General features: G+C 29.5%; 1 protein-coding gene across 3 annotated transcripts in view; it reads right to left on the bottom strand.

Moving 5' to 3' along the window:
• LOC129965823 (TOX high mobility group box family member 3-like) overlaps positions 1–17,804 on the bottom strand; it is a 269,775-nt gene that overhangs the window by 149,301 nt on the left and 102,670 nt on the right. The window lies entirely within an intron of this gene.

Raw genomic sequence — 17,804 nt, 5'->3', positions numbered from 1 at the left:
ATTTGTATTTATAACAAATCGCGTTAAGCGAATCTTTTAGCGCTGGCAATATAACTAAAATTTTCAACTATTCGAATTATAAATATCATTTATATTATTAGATTTATTGATATTCAAAGAAATAAACTTAATTTTTTTATGAAAACATATTTAAAGAGAACTATTGCAACGAATCATTTGCATCTCATTTTAATAAAAAGAAATCAACAAATTCTTGATATCGTGATTTACATTTTTTTTCTCGAACAATCCACTTGAATGGAGAAGTAAAACAAAAATGTCCTACATTTTAACAAAGAAGATAATAAACAATCCAAAACTAGGCTAAGTGGTATTTTTTTAAAAACATTTTTAGAAATAACTTTCTATCAAGATAACTATTTAAAAAATGCTTTAACTATTCTATTAACACAGTTAAAAATCATTATTTTTTTCTAAATTGCTTCTTCGTGCTTGTAGAAAAATATAATAAGTTAAATAAAAAAAGAAAACTGTCACGTGCTGGAGAACCTCTTACATAATAATGAGCGATATACCATATGCTGCTCGTTAAAATATGATGAATTAAAAATACTCCATACAAATTAACTTATGTCGTGAATATTTTGCATAAAATATTATATCGACAAAATTATCATTCAAAGAAAAGAGAATGTTTTAAATAACATTATTCAAGCTATTTTAAACTTAATTGTCAAAACAAATTAAGTTTTGTACACACATATTATTGTAACCCTCCAGCTATTTATCCGCGATTTCCACGGGTTGGCAATCAGTCCATTTTCTATTGCATCCCGCGTTTTTCGCAGTTTAGAGTGTTTATTTTTATGATTACAGATTTTTATTATATTATATTATATTATATTATATTATATTATATTATTATTGTGTAACATATAGTATCAGTTCACTTTATTTGAAAAATATCTGAACTTATTAGCAAACATCGCATCTGAATAATTATTTTTAAAAATTACGCAGTCAGAGGGTTTACATACTAAATTCAGGTTAAAATAATAAAAAAATAGCATATTATTTTTAATGTTTTCTTTCAATAAAACGGCTTAAGTTTCTGTAAAATCTGTGGAAAACAAAGTAATACACAGGAAATCCAAAATTTAATGGTTATTCAAAAAATTTCTGAACTGTTATTAACTACAATGAATATAATCTAATTAAATTTATTTAATTTTTAAAAAATACACACGGATATATACCTTATTATCATAAATTAGTGAATTGTATATTAATTGATTAAGCTTCTATTTTAGAAAAACGCCAACTTCTAAATCTAATTACATAAGATTATTTCAAAGTAAAAATTTTTTGGTGTAATTAAATATTAATTAAATTATATTAAGGTGAAGCTAGGCTGTTTCAAGATAAAATATTATTTCCATGAAAAAAAAAAAGAAAAAAAGAGTTACACTACGTAAGCAGCAAAGAAAATCTTAGATATAATTCTTATATAAAAATATATCCCGTTCTTTATTAATATAATTGTTCTACAACTAGTAGAACAAGGTACTTATTCTATTGTATGAGCAGCAATTTCCCAATTTGTTTTTGAAAGAGGATGGACGATTCTTGCCTATGATTGGTGAAGAACACGAACGGACAGCGCGGACGAACCATTCAACATTCGAAAGAGTGAGTACACACACAAAAAAAGGGGGCATAGAATCACGGCAGCCACGTGCACGTCGCGTGACGTCATTACAACTCCATCGATTCCGACCAGAGTCACGACCCCCGTTAGAGAAGGCCGGAAAACCTACGTCACAGAAAGTAATGACGTAGCTCCGAGAGGTTACACGAGTGGGTGCGAATTGGGGGACCGAGGGAGGAATTTCACCCTCTTCAAGTTTACTGATAAGAAACGAACTCTTTTCCACCCACGACATGTTTTAGCCAGTGGCCCTCCTGTGTTTGAGTAGACAGGAAGCGCCATTTCTTACTTGCAAAAAAAATCATTTGGATTACTAAAAATAAGGAATAGAAATGCCTTTGATCTGTTGTGTTCCAAACTGTAATGGGAATTACAGGAATGGCCCAAGAGTAAGTGTTTTTGCCTTTCCTAAAAATGAAGAGCTTAAAAAGAAGTGGTTAAGTGCCATACATCGTGAAGGATTTTATCCGACGCAGCATAGTAGGGTAAGCTTATTTAATTATTTTAAACTAATGCTTAACGTTTCTAAATGAAAAATCATTTATTCTCACATTAGAAATTTAACAGTAATACAGCTCAGTAATATCTATTATTCGTGCTTTTAATCAAGTGCATTATGAAAAGAATTATTTTATAAAATGCTGTAATACAGGTAATAATGTCTGTAATTATTGTCAATAATAATTATAATATTTGCCGTAATTATGTTTACACGTTTTATTTACTATTATATCTATAATTACGTTTATATAGTTAAATTTTATTATATAACATAACGATAAAAGCATGAGAGTAAACAATAATAATTATATATTGTTTTATGTTGTATATTTCTTACTGTATTTAAATTAAACATTAAAGGAAGTCAATAGTTACGAATAATTTCCTTTACTGTAGGTCTGTGAATTACATTTAAAAAAAATGATATTGAAAGAGAAACGAGTCTATTTGATTCGAAGTCAGGAAAATTATTAAGTGCCCCTCTTAAATATCCGAGACTAGTGATTGGAGCAATTCCATCTCAGATGCCAAATTGTGCCGCTTGCATGTCATCTTCAACATTTCATAGGGAAAATTATATTTACATTCTTTGTTTACTATTATATCTATAATTACGTTTATATAGTTAAATTTTATTATATAACATAACGATAAAAGCATGAGAGTAAACAATAATAATTATATATTGTTTTATATTGTATATTTCTTACTGTATTTAAATTAAACATTAAAGGAAGTCAATATTTACGAATAATTTCCTTTACTGTAGGTCTGTGAATTACATTTTAAAAAAAATGATATTGAAAGAGAAACGAGTCTATTCGATTCGAAGTCAGGAAAATTATTAAGTGCCCCTCTTAAATATCCGAGACTAGTGATTGGAGCAATTCCATCTCAGATGCCAAATTGTGCCGCTTACATGTCATCTTCAACATTTCATAGGGAAAATCCAGAAATAAAAAAGATGAAATTGGAACAACAATATGTAGAGAAAGCTCTCCAGGAAAGCATAATAGAAAAAAAGAAATACGATGAGACAAGAGAATTTAAAAATTTGGAAGAACTAAAACAGCGCATTTCTTTAGTAAATTTGAAAAATTTCTGGAATGTCATTCATAAAGAAAACAAAATTTTATTCGTGAATATTGAAGTAAGTTCTGGTCCTGAAATTGCCTTGTCTGTTGTAATAAATGATGTATTAGAGGTGTCAGCTTTTGTTGGAAAAACAAGCTTGTCAAATATTCCAAACATTTGTTCTTTACCTATAAAAATCAATAATATCAACACTTTAAATGAAATATTAGAGCATCTGCCAGAAATGAAGAGAAATAAATCATTGCTGAATTCTGATATTGTTTCCCAGATTCATAGTTTCATGGATAATTTAAATATAACCCAAGAAAATTTAACCAATGTTGTAGCATTTATTAAAGAGCAATCTGCCTTGATTATTCAAAATGAGCACAGTAAAATTTACTCCACTGAAATGATGATATTCTGCTCATTATTTTATTCAATGGCTCCGCATGCATATAAATTTGTCAGAAAGTCTGGCTATATTTTGTTACCTCATCCTGTAACTTTGAGAAATATATGCATACCTATCAACACTTGCCCTCAGTCAGAGCAGACCGAATTGCATTTCTTAAGGTACATTAAGCAGAAATTACAATTCATAGTATCTGCAGATAAAAATGTGATTCTTCAAATAGATGAGATGCACGTCAAACCCTACTTTGATTACAAAGGGGGAAATATATCAGGTTTCAGTTACAATTCAGAAAATGCCGCTACAAGTGTTGTGACTTTCATGATAAATAGTATTTCATCGTCATATAAAGATGTTGTTCACATTCTTCCTGTAAATAAAATAGCAGCAGACGTTTTACATGCATTCATTAAAAAAATTATTATTGGGTTAGAAAACATTGGTTTTAAAGTGATATGTGTAGTAACAGACAACAATTCAGTCAATCAAAAAGCAATGTCTCAGTTCGCTTCTCCTTCACAGTCATATTCAATTCTTTATCCTCATCCGGTAAATAAAGAACGACCTCTTTTTTTCATGATCGATACTGTCCATTTATTGAAGAATATTCGCAATAACTGGATCAATCAAAAGAATGTTGATAAATGTATGTTTTACCCTAATTTTAAAGAAACAACCTCAGAAAAAAATTCACAACAAGATTGTATTAAAAATTCTCTGGAAACTAATGATAATGTTATTCACTCTAATGGTGAAATAATTCAGAGATCTAGTAGTAAATCTGACAATAAAGTAGATTTTAATACAGCATCCTTCAAAACATTAAAATTATTGTATGAAACTGAAAAGAATAACATCGTAAAATATGCATACAATTTATCTTTAAAAGCATTGGAACCCAATAATTTAGAAAAACAAAATGTCAAATTAGTACTCAAAATTTTCAATAAATTTATACCTGAAAGTCTCATGAATTTGGGAGAGAAATATGAGTTTCCACACTACAAAGAAACAGCAGAATATATAAGAATAATAAATAGGTGGTGGGATATTGTTAATGTAAAAACTCCATTCACAGGAATCCGTGAAAATAATGTATATAAAAAACCACTGACATCATCTGAAACCGACAAAAGATACAAGTTTTTAGATGTATTTTTGAACTGGTTGGAAGACTGGAAAAATATGAAATGTGATACCGGCATGCTAACAAAAGAAACTTATTCTGCTCTTTTCATGACTACATATGCTTTAAAAGAAATAACTAAATATTGTCAGGAAGAATTCGAAATGAAGTACATTCTCCCAGGAAAATTTCAGACCGACAATTTAGAGGCACGCTTTGGTTTATATAGACAAATGGCAGGAGCACAATATCATGTTTCACTCAGACAGGTATTTGAAAGTGAAAACAAACTAAGAATGCATAGTATTTTAAAAATTTGTTTAAAATCAAACAAACATGGAAATCTCGAACTTTTTCAGGAAGCAGTTGGCGAAAATTGGGAAGAATTTGAAAAATCTATTTCTGAAAAATTACCTGTATTTAACATTTTGCTTACAGAAGAAGATTTTAAAAAATCAGAAGATGTTTTACCAGTGTTAGTTTATTTAGGAGGTTACTGTGTCCACACAGTCCTTAAAAAGTTGAAATGCAGCATTTGCAAAAAGTTTTTAACAAATGAAAAAGAACTGGACTGCTCAACTTCTTTAATTCAGAATTTAAGTCGAGGAAAACTTTTATACCCCAAAAAATGCATTGTAAATGTAATATTATATTCTTACATTATAATTCAGAAATTATGTACCATACATGAAGAGGAATTTTTGAAATTTTCCAATCAAAAGTATTTAGCAGCAGAGATAATTTTCAATAGTTTAGTGAATGAGGAACAAATACATGATTATGGTGAATGCATTTCAGGACATAAACCAGAAAATGTCTATAGAATGATAATTTGGTCTGCAGTCAATTCATTACTGAATAATTATTGTAAAAAATTAAATGATAGTTTGAGAAGCTCTTCTAAAACTGGAAAGAAAAGAAAACTAGATAAATTTAGTAAAGTTGTTTCTAACAAAGTAATGATAAAATATATAGTTAAATAAGAAAGCTCTTCTAATGTTTCAAAGATTTATTGGATATTTTTTCGAATAGAATACTGTTTCGTGAAATATTGTTTTTATTGCTTTCTTGGAGTTGACGCGACGGCAAATATTCATAAAACCCTTATTGTATGGAATTGTTTTGAAATTAATCAACAAGAGCATTGCAAATGTATTTTTTATATTATAATTTAAAAATTTATGAACCATATATGAAGAAGAAATTTTGAAATTTCCTAATCAAAAATATTTTGCAACAGATATAATTTTGAATGATGTAGTGAATGAAGAAGAAGTACATGATTATGGCAAAGGCATTTCAGGGCATAAACCGGAAAATGTTTATAGATTGGCAATCTGGTCTGCAGTCAATGCATTAGTGAATAATTACATGATAGTTTGAAAAGCTCTTCTAAAACAGGAAAGGAAAGAAAATTTGATAAATTTAGTAAAGATATTTCTAACAAAGTAATGATAAAATATATAGTTAAATAAGAAAGCTCTTCTAATGTTTCAAAGATTTATTGGATATTTTTTCGAATAGAATACTGTTTCGTGAAATATTGTTTTTATTGCTTTCTTGGAGTTGACGCGACGGCAAATATTCATAAAACCCTTATTGTATGGAATTGTTTTGAAATTAATCAACAAGAGCATTGCAAATGTATTTTTTATATTATAATTTAAAAATTTATGAACCATATATGAAGAAGAAATTTTGAAATTTCCTAATCAAAAATATTTTGCAACAGATATAATTTTGAATGATGTAGTGAATGAAGAAGAAGTACATGATTATGGCAAAGGCATTTCAGGGCATAAACCGGAAAATGTTTATAGATTGGCAATCTGGTCTGCAGTCAATGCATTAGTGAATAATTACATGATAGTTTGAAAAGCTCTTCTAAAACAGGAAAGGAAAGAAAATTTGATAAATTTAGTAAAGATATTTCTAACAAAGTAATGATAAAATATATAGTTAAATAAGAAAGCTCTTCTAATGTTTCAAAGATTTATTGGATATTTTTTCGAATAGAATACTGTTTCGTGAAATATTGTTTTTATTGCTTTCTTGGAGTTGACGCGACGGCAAATATTCATAAAACCCTTATTGTATGGAATTGTTTTGAAATTAATCAACAAGAGCATTGCAAATGTATTTTTTATATTATAATTTAAAAATTTATGAACCATATATGAAGAAGAAATTTTGAAATTTCCTAATCAAAAATATTTTGCAACAGATATAATTTTGAATGATGTAGTGAATGAAGATAATAGTTTTAAATCTAGGGGAGATACACCTACTGGGAAACCTGCCCTGCACTTAATGCAAAAAAGGTAATGCATACCAAGCACCGTACCTCCAGGGTGATGTGGAAAGCGGCTGCATTTTAATTATTAATGACTTCTACAATATATGTGTGTTGAATTGCATGATATGGAAGTATATGAAATGATATTAACAAGTGAAAAGTAATTTCTTTTCACTCTCTAGCGCGCAGAGACTTTAGGGAATGGAGTGGAGTGTACCGTCTCGTTGTGACGTCACGGAAAGCCGCAGAGGCCTTGTCTATCGGGGGTTGTGCCAGAGTCCCGCGGCATGGTCCGTCAGTGAAACCGAAGACCAGAAAGAAGACTTTATTGTTGAAATTCTTTTTTAAAGCAGCAGCTTGTTTTTACCTTTGTTTTCTCTTTATTTTTTTTTATTGGCCAGTTGGAAACTTCATTCACAGGTCTTTATCTGCATCTTTTTTTGTCTAAATGAATTTTGTTTTATTTAAAATGTTTTTAATAAGGGATTTAAACGTAAGATTTTTAGGATACAATGTTTAAAACTTTGAAACAGTGTTTTATTTTCGCTCTTGCCTCTTTTTATTTTGAAAATTGTTCTAAATTCTTCATGTCTAATTCTTTTTTATATATAATTTATGTCATCATCATTTTTTACTTTCAATTTTTCAATGTAGCAATTGTGAAGGTTTTAGGATTTTGGAATCAATTAGCAAAGCGCTTCACAAATTTATAATCCACTTAAGGACGAATTAGCAATAAAATTCTAGTTAAAATTCTGTTATTTTCTATTGTTTTAATATAATTTTATCTAACTTGATTTGTTTCACGTTTCTAAAAATGCATTTTTTTAATCGACCATTCCATTTGTCTTCTAATGGGGCTAGAGTTTTTAAATTCTATACTCTCGTATTCTCGATGCCATTCTAATATTTAATTTTTTTTCAAAACATAATTATCTATTAACAAATTCCCATTAAAATTTGAATACTATACCGTTTTATAACATTTGGATAGTATATCTCAGAAAAAAATGGATTTAAGGATATCATAATTTTTTAGTAATGAGTTTTAAATTCAGGGTTAAAATGAATAAAAAATTAAAATAAAAAACTTCTTTTTAATATAAAGTATGATTTAATTTGTTTTGTTTTCTTTAATTTACTGAATTTCGAATTTTTATATACGCTGCTGTAATCTAGATTAACTGAGTATTCAGTGTTGTAGCGAGGGGCGAAAAGAGGACTTTAGATGTCTGGAACATCTAAAGCCCTCTCTCTCTCATAGGGGAACTCTCTTAGAGAAGAGGAAAGGAACAACTCTTAGGGGACGCAACAACTATCATTGCGTTTATTGCTTTTCTAAGTTGAAAAGACTTGGAGGAATAAGAAAAATGCCCGAAAAAAATCAAGGATAGATCTTGCAGTATTGAAACATACTATAGATCTTATTTTCCGAAAACTAATAATGGGGTTTCGGAGACAAATATCTTTTTCACAGGGAGTAAGGCAAACTCAATTCTCAATTAGAATCCCCGTTATAAAAAATAGATTCCAAGATAACATTCAATCTAATAATTAAAAATAAATAATCATATTAAGTTGTAAATCATAGATAACATTTTCAGAAAATTAAAAACGCAAAGAGCAGATATACACTTTCCATTTTTAGATTAGAACGTTCGTTTTAAAAGTATACCTTGAGGTTTCGCCTTCCTCAATCTAATGGTTTCTAAATAGCCAAGCATTTTTTTTTCTTAAATTCGCTAACAATTAAGTGACAAGTTATATCTAGCAACCTTCTCCCACTGGGGAGCGTCTCAGATATAATGAAACTTCCGAAATGGTGGTTGGTTCTCGCCATCCGGGTGGGTACAGAAATGGTGGGGGTGGTCGGCTACTCTGTATGATGATTGGACGCATTACCCATGGAAAGGGTTACCGGAAAGGGCCACCAACCGTAATGCATGCCATTACTGTCATAGAGGTTCTGTAATTCAGATTTAATCCGTATGCCTTAGTCTATGTGTATGTGTGTGTGTGTGGTGATGGTGGTGGTGGGGGGGGGGTATTTGCCTAGCTGTGGATATATTCAGCAACCTTGCAGAAAAAATTTAACTGATCAATTACAACTTTATAAGTTATTGGATAAAACTCTTATCACAAAAAAAGGATGAATAGTTCTTTTCTTCTTTATTTTAAAAAAAAAAAAAAAAGGAGAGAAAGGTAAAAGGAATAAAAAAAGAGTAAGAGGAAAGAGAAAAAAAATGGAGAGGGGAGAGACAGGCAGTGTTTTTTCCTTGGGAATAAGATAATGTATCTCCAAAGAGAGGGAGAAACTACAGATACATGGAATTCGCTCTAATATTGATGGTTCTGGAAAAACCTGGTATCAAATACAAAAGCGGAATAAATAACGTCGTCGGAGCGGGCGAAAAACAAAAGTGTCTGTCGAAAAATGCATGAATATTTCAACACCGAATAACAGTAAAAATCTTCTTCTCTGTCGAAGAATTATAATGTATACGATGCATTATGCCGAGAAAAAATAAATCCGAATTCATGGCAATGCCTGCTTGATGGAAAACAATGCCTTTTAAGAATTTTTTTAGCTTTTTAAGTTGTTAGGGTAGGCAGTTAGGTGCATATCATTTTTTTATGCGCATTTGCATTGTACGGGTAGAGAGGTACCTGCTGGAAAAAAAGCCTCCTTTACGTCGCTGTAAAATGATAGCTATTTTTTTGGTATCAAATGAAATGAACAGGTGCTGCAAAAAATCAATTTTTAATCGTATATGTATAACCTTATAGCAGATTTTTTTTTTAAATTTCTGCTGCATGCTTTTTTTTTTTAATCCTACAGAAACAATCTTATTAATTTTAACCCTCGACTGTTTCGATCTCTTCGGAACGCGTAACTAAATTGGCATATATATATATAATAAATAATTAATTACAAATATAATAATTAAACAATTACTGTATAAATAAATATAATAATTATCACTAAATAAACTCGTCATAATGCAAAATACTTTTTGTACTTTTTCAGTGACGAGTATACTCGCCAAAAGCAGTTAACCAGTGAAATGCTGGTTAACCGGTTCTGGTTAAATCTAAATATTTTTGCAGCAAAGCGAGTTGCAATTTATAAGCAATTTATATGACTATGTCCAGAATGTTTTGAGACAAAGCGAATTGGTAATTTATAGGCAAATTAAACATAGAGCAATCTATGAAATTGTAAGACAAAATGGATAAACAGTTTTAAAATCTCTCGTGATACGAGTACTGGAAAGATAAAATATCACTAAAATGGAATTTTTAATCATAAAAAAAGAACTTATATCATTCGACTGTGTTTGTCTCATACACGATTTGATTAAAACAATTCAGCTTAACGATTTCTGGAAAAAGTGCAAACTATAATTCATGGAAATGAATTCGAATTCTTCTGGTAAATCTTAGTTTCAATAAAATTCTTTTTTTTTTTTTTTTTACAATTCGCTTTATTTTGTCAAAAAAGCACATTTGCCTATTTCCATATCAATTTTACGATTAAGGAATTTGATGTTCCAGCATTTTGGTAATTAGAGAAGCTTTATTTATAGTATTTCGTCGATACTAAATGTAGATGCAACAGCTTTTATTTCTTAACATCACTTGATTTTTTTCACAGCCCGTCTTTTAAAATCTTTCCATTTCAACTATATATTTCCGATAGTATAAAATTTCGTTATCTATAAAAATTTGGCTATATGAATAAAAATTATCTGAGCAAATTTAATTTTGCAGATACATAAAGGAAAAAATAAGATAAATTGGTGACGCATTGTTGGATGTCAAATTATGAAACTAACAGCGAACCACCACTTGACTCAAACATTTTGATTGCCTATTAAAAACTGTATTTAGGAGTGCGCAGTTGGATATGCAGAAATGAAGCAACTGTCGTACGTTGCGCAACAGGTTGCTTATTATACATTGGACTAATTTTAGAAAATACAAGGTTAAATTACCGTCAGCATGGCTTGCGAAAAATAGTTATTAACCAAAAAGTACCGTTAGAAATCGTTCTCCATGGACGACTACATCCAACAAACAACAAACAAAGAAGAATCAAGTTTAAAATACTTATTTGTGAAATTTCAATAAAATATTTGAAGTCAAGCTGATGATGTAATGTGATACAAATTAATTTTGCCTAATAATACTTATGCACTCGCTTTTAATGTTTTCGCTATCGCCGCATATACATAAACAAAAAACGAAATCATGATGAGCATTTACAGTTTTAGAAGGTTTATTGCTTATTGCACACATAGTCAATGTTTAAATATATTTGTATAATAATCTTTATACTAAATAAATCATATTTTTTTATTTCTTCCTTTATCAAAAGCAAGAACAGTTGACAAACGAAATCAGCTCTTTTATTTTATTAATCAGTCGTTTTAACCGTTAATTACATATATTAGTCTACGATCTTTATAAAAAAATCTGAACTAAAAATCAGCGACTCATATTTTTTTACGGGTGTAATGATTATCTTTGAAAATAATTTCATTACAATAAATCTGACAATTGAAACTAAAGGTATGCATTCATTGAGATACCTTGCTTATCCAAAATTTTAAATAGAACAGGTTGATTTCTTTCTAAAATTCTTGACAGTGGCCAGCGATTCTGCAACAATAGTCATTTAATTGCTAAGAACCAAAATCAGACCACATCGTTTGATATGAACAAGAATTTAAAAACTGCAAATAAGTCTAAATCCATCATAAACCTAATTTAATATTTCTTTCCGCAAATTATATCATTAAATAGAACAGAAAAATTGCTCTAATGGAGTTCTTTAACAAAACATTAAAATGATTAAATTATGTATGACCTACAAAGTGATTCTCAGAAGTTGGCAGCAATTTTCATTAAAAAAAATTAACATCAAATGCAAAATTTCGCTTTATATTTCTATAAGTTCAAAAGTCTTAATGGAATTTTGTACTCACAAAATTCACGGATTAAAGTCTAAATATTCTATACGGAACTCAAAAATAATAATAAACTAAACAACTATATATTGACGGCCAAATTTTAATAAAATGTATCAGATTAAGGAGACTTTCTTTTGGTTAGTAACACTTTACATTATGACGAACATAGACTCTCAAGTCATTTACGGGGTCAGCATGCTTTAAAGCATTTAATTCCGATTCAAATACACACACAGAGATACACACGTAAAGTGTAACCAAGGCAACCTCACCCCCCCCAAAAAATGGATCTTTATTATTTATTCGTAATCTATTTATCAGCATAACGGTCATAGCTCTGTCTTCGAGCCCAGGCTTGGAATAGTCATTCCTCCACCAAGGGGTCTCCCCTAATTAAACTAATAGGTCGTGACGCAAAATGATATTGTGTATCATGGGCTGTGGCTGAGGTTATTAGCCATACCGGCGCATGATCTTTCTTCTCTCCGTCCGTCTGACCGTAATTGCATCAACCGGGAATGGATAGCGAGCACACCTAATTGGGACGGAGTGTCTTCCTTTTACTCCAAGGAGTTCCTCCACACTCGCGGCAGGGGGGGATTCATTACATTTCGAGAAGACACTGGGTCCGATGGAATATGCCACGTATTTTTAGAATATGGAGGCACTGGGAGGTAGGTTAAAGGCATGTTGGTACTACTGTTCCAGGATGTAGTTGGTTGGAGTGAAGGAGCTTGTACTCTGACACTTGTAGATTAGAGTAATCTCACCTAAGTAGCAAGATGCTACGGTATTGTAAATATATAATATTATAAATATTGTACAGTGTCGTACAATATTGTTTAATATATTTGTGCTTATGCTGTAAATATAGAACTACATGATTTAATGATGAGAATATCCAGTTCATGATTTTTTTTTTTTTTTTTTTTTTTTTTCCCTTTTTCGAATTTTTGAATTAAAGTATTAATATGTTCCGTAAAAGGTTAGTAGAAATTTAAAAAAAAATTTTCATCAAAAGATGAAAACACAGTATGTATCGAACGCAGAATGTATGGTACAGTATAATATAGCAAGTACAGTATATACTGTAGATTAAAAACATGGGAAGACTTTACAAAGTGTACAGGTGATGGAAATATACTACAGTTTTCGTTGTCATGGATTTTGAGAAATTCAACTTTAAGTCTGGTAGAGAAAAAATTTTCCATACCTGAACTGTTGGACAAAAACATTTTATAGAATGGAAAAAAAATTCTAAGAGGTATTTATATATAAGAGTGTATTTGCGTTAAAAAAAATTTGTTTATCAAAAAATAATTAGATTTGTATTTATCGTCTAAACTAAAAACAAGAAAGAAAAAGGGAATGAAAACAAGAACAATTGCACTCGGTTATATAATATCGTCCAAAGAATATACACATTTTAGCGAAAGGTAATTTTTAATTTGCCGAGATTCAATGCAAATCGATGTGTCATCTAGCATAAGCGCAATATTTGAAATGCACTAATTTTCTGTTTCTCTCTCTCTCTCTCTCTATATATATATATAAGATATTGCATTGCAATTTTAATTACGTTCCTTGTGAAATTTATTTTCCTTTGCCTTTTGTAATCCATACAATAAATTTGGTTTTATTCCGCACATTAATGCTAGTTGCAAATGCCTCTAAACAAGAAAAATTATTTTATAATCACCTTGTTTTTCCTTGTGTGCATAAGATATACGTTCTTGCAAATATATATATATATATATATATATATATATATATATATATATATATATATATATATATATATATATATATATATATATATATATATATATATATATATATCAACATGTTTTAGCAGTTGTTTGGCTGAGAAGAATAAACTTTTGAAATTTTAAAACTTCGATTTATTTCACTAATAAGAGACGTAAATTTATATACAAAAAATAAGTGGTAAGAAATACATCTGTCTACATCGCGACACAAGAAGGGATAAAAAAATTTTCCCTTCAGTGATTTTACTATCATATTTTGATAGGAATTTCTTTGACACGTGCCGATTTAGATAAGGGAATTTCAGGTATCTTTAAAAGAATGTTGCAAACATTAAGAATTTTTATCCCTTCACTCAGAATGTGATAAGCAGCAGTTTTATAGAGCGCGTGTAGAATTAATTAAATAAAAAACTGGGAATCGGGTAAGGAAATAATTTAGAATGTAGTTAATATTGGCTAAATTATGATAAAAATTAGGAAATTAATAAGGATTTAAATTATATTAAGAGATATTATTACACACATACGTCTAAAGCGTAGATTAAATTCACTCCAGTTGAATAAAAGAGGCAATAATAAAAAAGGTACTGTAAAAATATAAATAAATAAATAAAAATCAGGGAAAAATAATTATCGAAATCAAAATAGGAAAAGATGAATTTTGTTGAAAAATGTGTCATTAAAAATAAGTAAATGCACAGAAGTGCAAGTAATTCGTCCTATTTTGAAATATATATACAAATGAAATATGGGAACTTTCAGCAAAGCAATGAAAAAAAAAAGGAATTTAAAATTTTACAAAATAAAATTCTATGTTAATGACGAATGCGACATGGAAAATAATATCATAAAAAATGACTAAATAATTGATAAAATTGAAGATTACGTCCAGAAATTGTCTAGAAATTTCAACCAAATCAAGAGTCATTCAAAACGAATCATCAGCTATCAAACATTCTTCGTTGAAGAATGTTTCCTTTTCCTTAAACAAAATAATTTGAGATAGCTTGAGCTGTAATCTTTTCTTTGAAGATTTTTTTTACAGATCACTCAAAATTTGTCAAACATTTCCAAAATCACTCCAAAACATTATTCCAAATTGCTTCTGTAGCTAGATTTAAAAACAGACTTTACCTAAAATTCTAATGCGTTCTCAGGATTCATTTTACATTCAACTTTCTGAAAAGTTCATTGACATAGGCACTCAAATGAATGACTACGTCAAATAAAGAGCACAAAAGATACTTGGAAATAAATTATTAGTACTGGCACTCAAACGGATGTATAAGCCAAGCAAGCCTAGAAGCTGCATTTAAGGTACTCAGATATTAATTACTGGCACTGGCACTCAGACAAATTTCTATGCCAGGAAGTAGCACTTAAAAAACTTCGACTTTAATTATTTAAAATTAGGAAATTCATTGAAATAGTGAAAAGACAAAATAAAAATCAACGTCGATGGGTCGCGCTATTGAAACTAGTATCAATAGCTTTATCCCACATGCTGAAAGGCTCAGAATTGTATTTTAGATCAAACTTTATGTAAGCCATCTTTGAAAAAAAGAATCTAACCTTTGAACTAAACACCTACATACCTTCTATCGCAAATATGCTATTTTTAAAAATTATGTAAGACGTCAAGTCAAGAGTATTAAGCTGAATTAAATAATATTTAGTATTAATTTAAACATTACTTGTCGACTCGTGACGATTATATCTCCCCCCCCCCCCCCTATACTTACTCGCATGAATCACTTATTCAGATCTCAGTCGATAAAAAAAAGAATGATTTACATAATGAATCTCAGTGAATTATTTTGTCCTTGACTAAATCTACATTTGTCATGATTAAGATTCTTTTAAAAAAAATTACACCTCTGCTGGACCATCAAGTTCTTCAGCCAGCGCCGTGCAACAAGAAGCTCATTCATTAGACCGAAGAAACTAACAGATTTGATCACTACCCCATTATTAATTCGACCGTCATTAGCAACAATCTTCAGCAACAATTACCATTCAAGGGCATGCGAGTCCATTGTAAATGGGGGCCTGTTTCGTTCAGATTATTGAGTTGTTTCTGCAGCCAACACACATGTCAGTTGTAATCGAAGATGAAATAATTGATATTAAAATGAGTAATAGTCATTTTTAATGTTAATCGTGATGAATTTTTCACTATAACCAATGGGGGTGCTCTCATTTACACTTTCACAGTATGTATACTTTCGATATGGTATACTAGTATATATTTAACCTAGTATATATTTAAAAAAAACTAGTTACCTTTGGCGACCAGCTTATTAAATTTTTAAACGATTAATAAGGTATAGTTAAGTCTATATAGCGATTATCGATCTGGCGATGGTTAACTCTATTATAACGCTTATTAAATTTTCTGTTCGAAGCTTATTTCTTTTACATTTTGTTTCCCCTGACTTAATGTAATGTCAGCCTTTTATGGAATAACGTTTCGCAGCTCCATTAACTAGTGAATCACTGAAACAAGGGCAGCTGTAAAAACATTCATTGAAGCAGTCTGAAACGTTTATTTAGTGATTTATTTACATTTCATTGTTGGCATTCAGCAATAAATAATAAGTGCGATTTCTGTGCCACGTACGTTAGCGTTATATTATATATATATATACTTCAACTTTTTTTTCGAAGTTTGATACAGACATATAATTTTGATGTAAAAACTAAATATTGAATTTCAATTTTTTAGATCGTTTTTTATTTACATTGTTCACAGATAGACGAATTTTAAAATTTGGTTCTTACAGAGTAAGGGGGTTCTAAAATATGGAGATTCATCAAAATAAAAATGTCGATTTTTTCAAAAACTACTGTATATTCTGTTGGCATGCCTGAAAGTAAAACGAATAAACTGGACTAGAAACAAAACTGAAATCTTGGTAGATCACCACATTTCAATGCAAATTATATCATTATTTAAGAAATGAAGTTACAAGCCTGCGTGTTTAATAGTACAAGTTATATTTTTTAAAAATTATTCCCATTCTTTTTTTTTTTTAATACAGATATGTTTTATTTTAAATAATTTTACAAAATAACGACAGTCAAACGAGGAAATATAGCAATCTACACCTAGAAAGCTCAAACAGTAAAACGAATTTCGAAATAAGAAAAAAAAATAAAATTTCGTAATTTTGCAAATCCGTGGAAGAAACATTCCATTTTGGATTGCATGTTGAATATTTCTTTCATGAAATAGCATAGTAGACATTTCAAATTTCGGACTGTAGAAATTATCTATGTTGCAAGTTGATTAAGGTTTTTTTTCCCCCTATACACATAAAAGAAGATTTAAGAACATCTTCTAGTTACATCAGCGGAACATTTGGATGTAAGAAGCTCCTGAAGATAAGTAGCACACTCCAGGGAAGTACTTTTTGCCGTTTATGCTTCTATAACTTAAATTATCATTTATTTATAGGCGCAATGTTAGATTATAAGTTTGTCAAAGGGCATAAAACTATTTTCTTACAACTCAGTTAGGGAGCATAGGATGAAACTGACCTTTGACAAAAAAAAGAATTTGACTTTCAGAGCAAAAATAGTAATAATAACAATAAATAAATAAAATAAAAAAATGGATAAAATAAAATTTAACTGCTGCTGCATTTCACTTTAAAATAATTAATATAAAGCATGTATTATATCCATATAATTTGTAATTTTCAACTTCAACATTAAATCCGATGCATCAATTCCTCTCTCACTAAAGTGAAGTATAATAGGAAAAGGGCGGAAATTTTTGTTCTGTTTGCGGTTATTCTTTGAATATTAAAATAAATAAATAAATAAAAGAATGAAAAGCCACCGGACATCATGTGAATTAAATCATAAACACTTGAAAATTTGGCATCATCTGAATTGAACACGTGTATGTTTCAATTAAAATATTTAAATCAATTATTTCATAAAATATCTAGTTATTTTATGAAATATCTAATAATA

The sequence above is a fragment of the Argiope bruennichi genome, chromosome 4, assembly GCF_947563725.1.
Source record: "Argiope bruennichi chromosome 4, qqArgBrue1.1, whole genome shotgun sequence".
Classification (NCBI taxonomy): Eukaryota; Metazoa; Arthropoda; class Arachnida; order Araneae; family Araneidae; genus Argiope; species Argiope bruennichi.
Note: the sequence above shows the minus strand (reverse complement) of the source record. Positions and strands in the feature narration are given on the sequence as shown.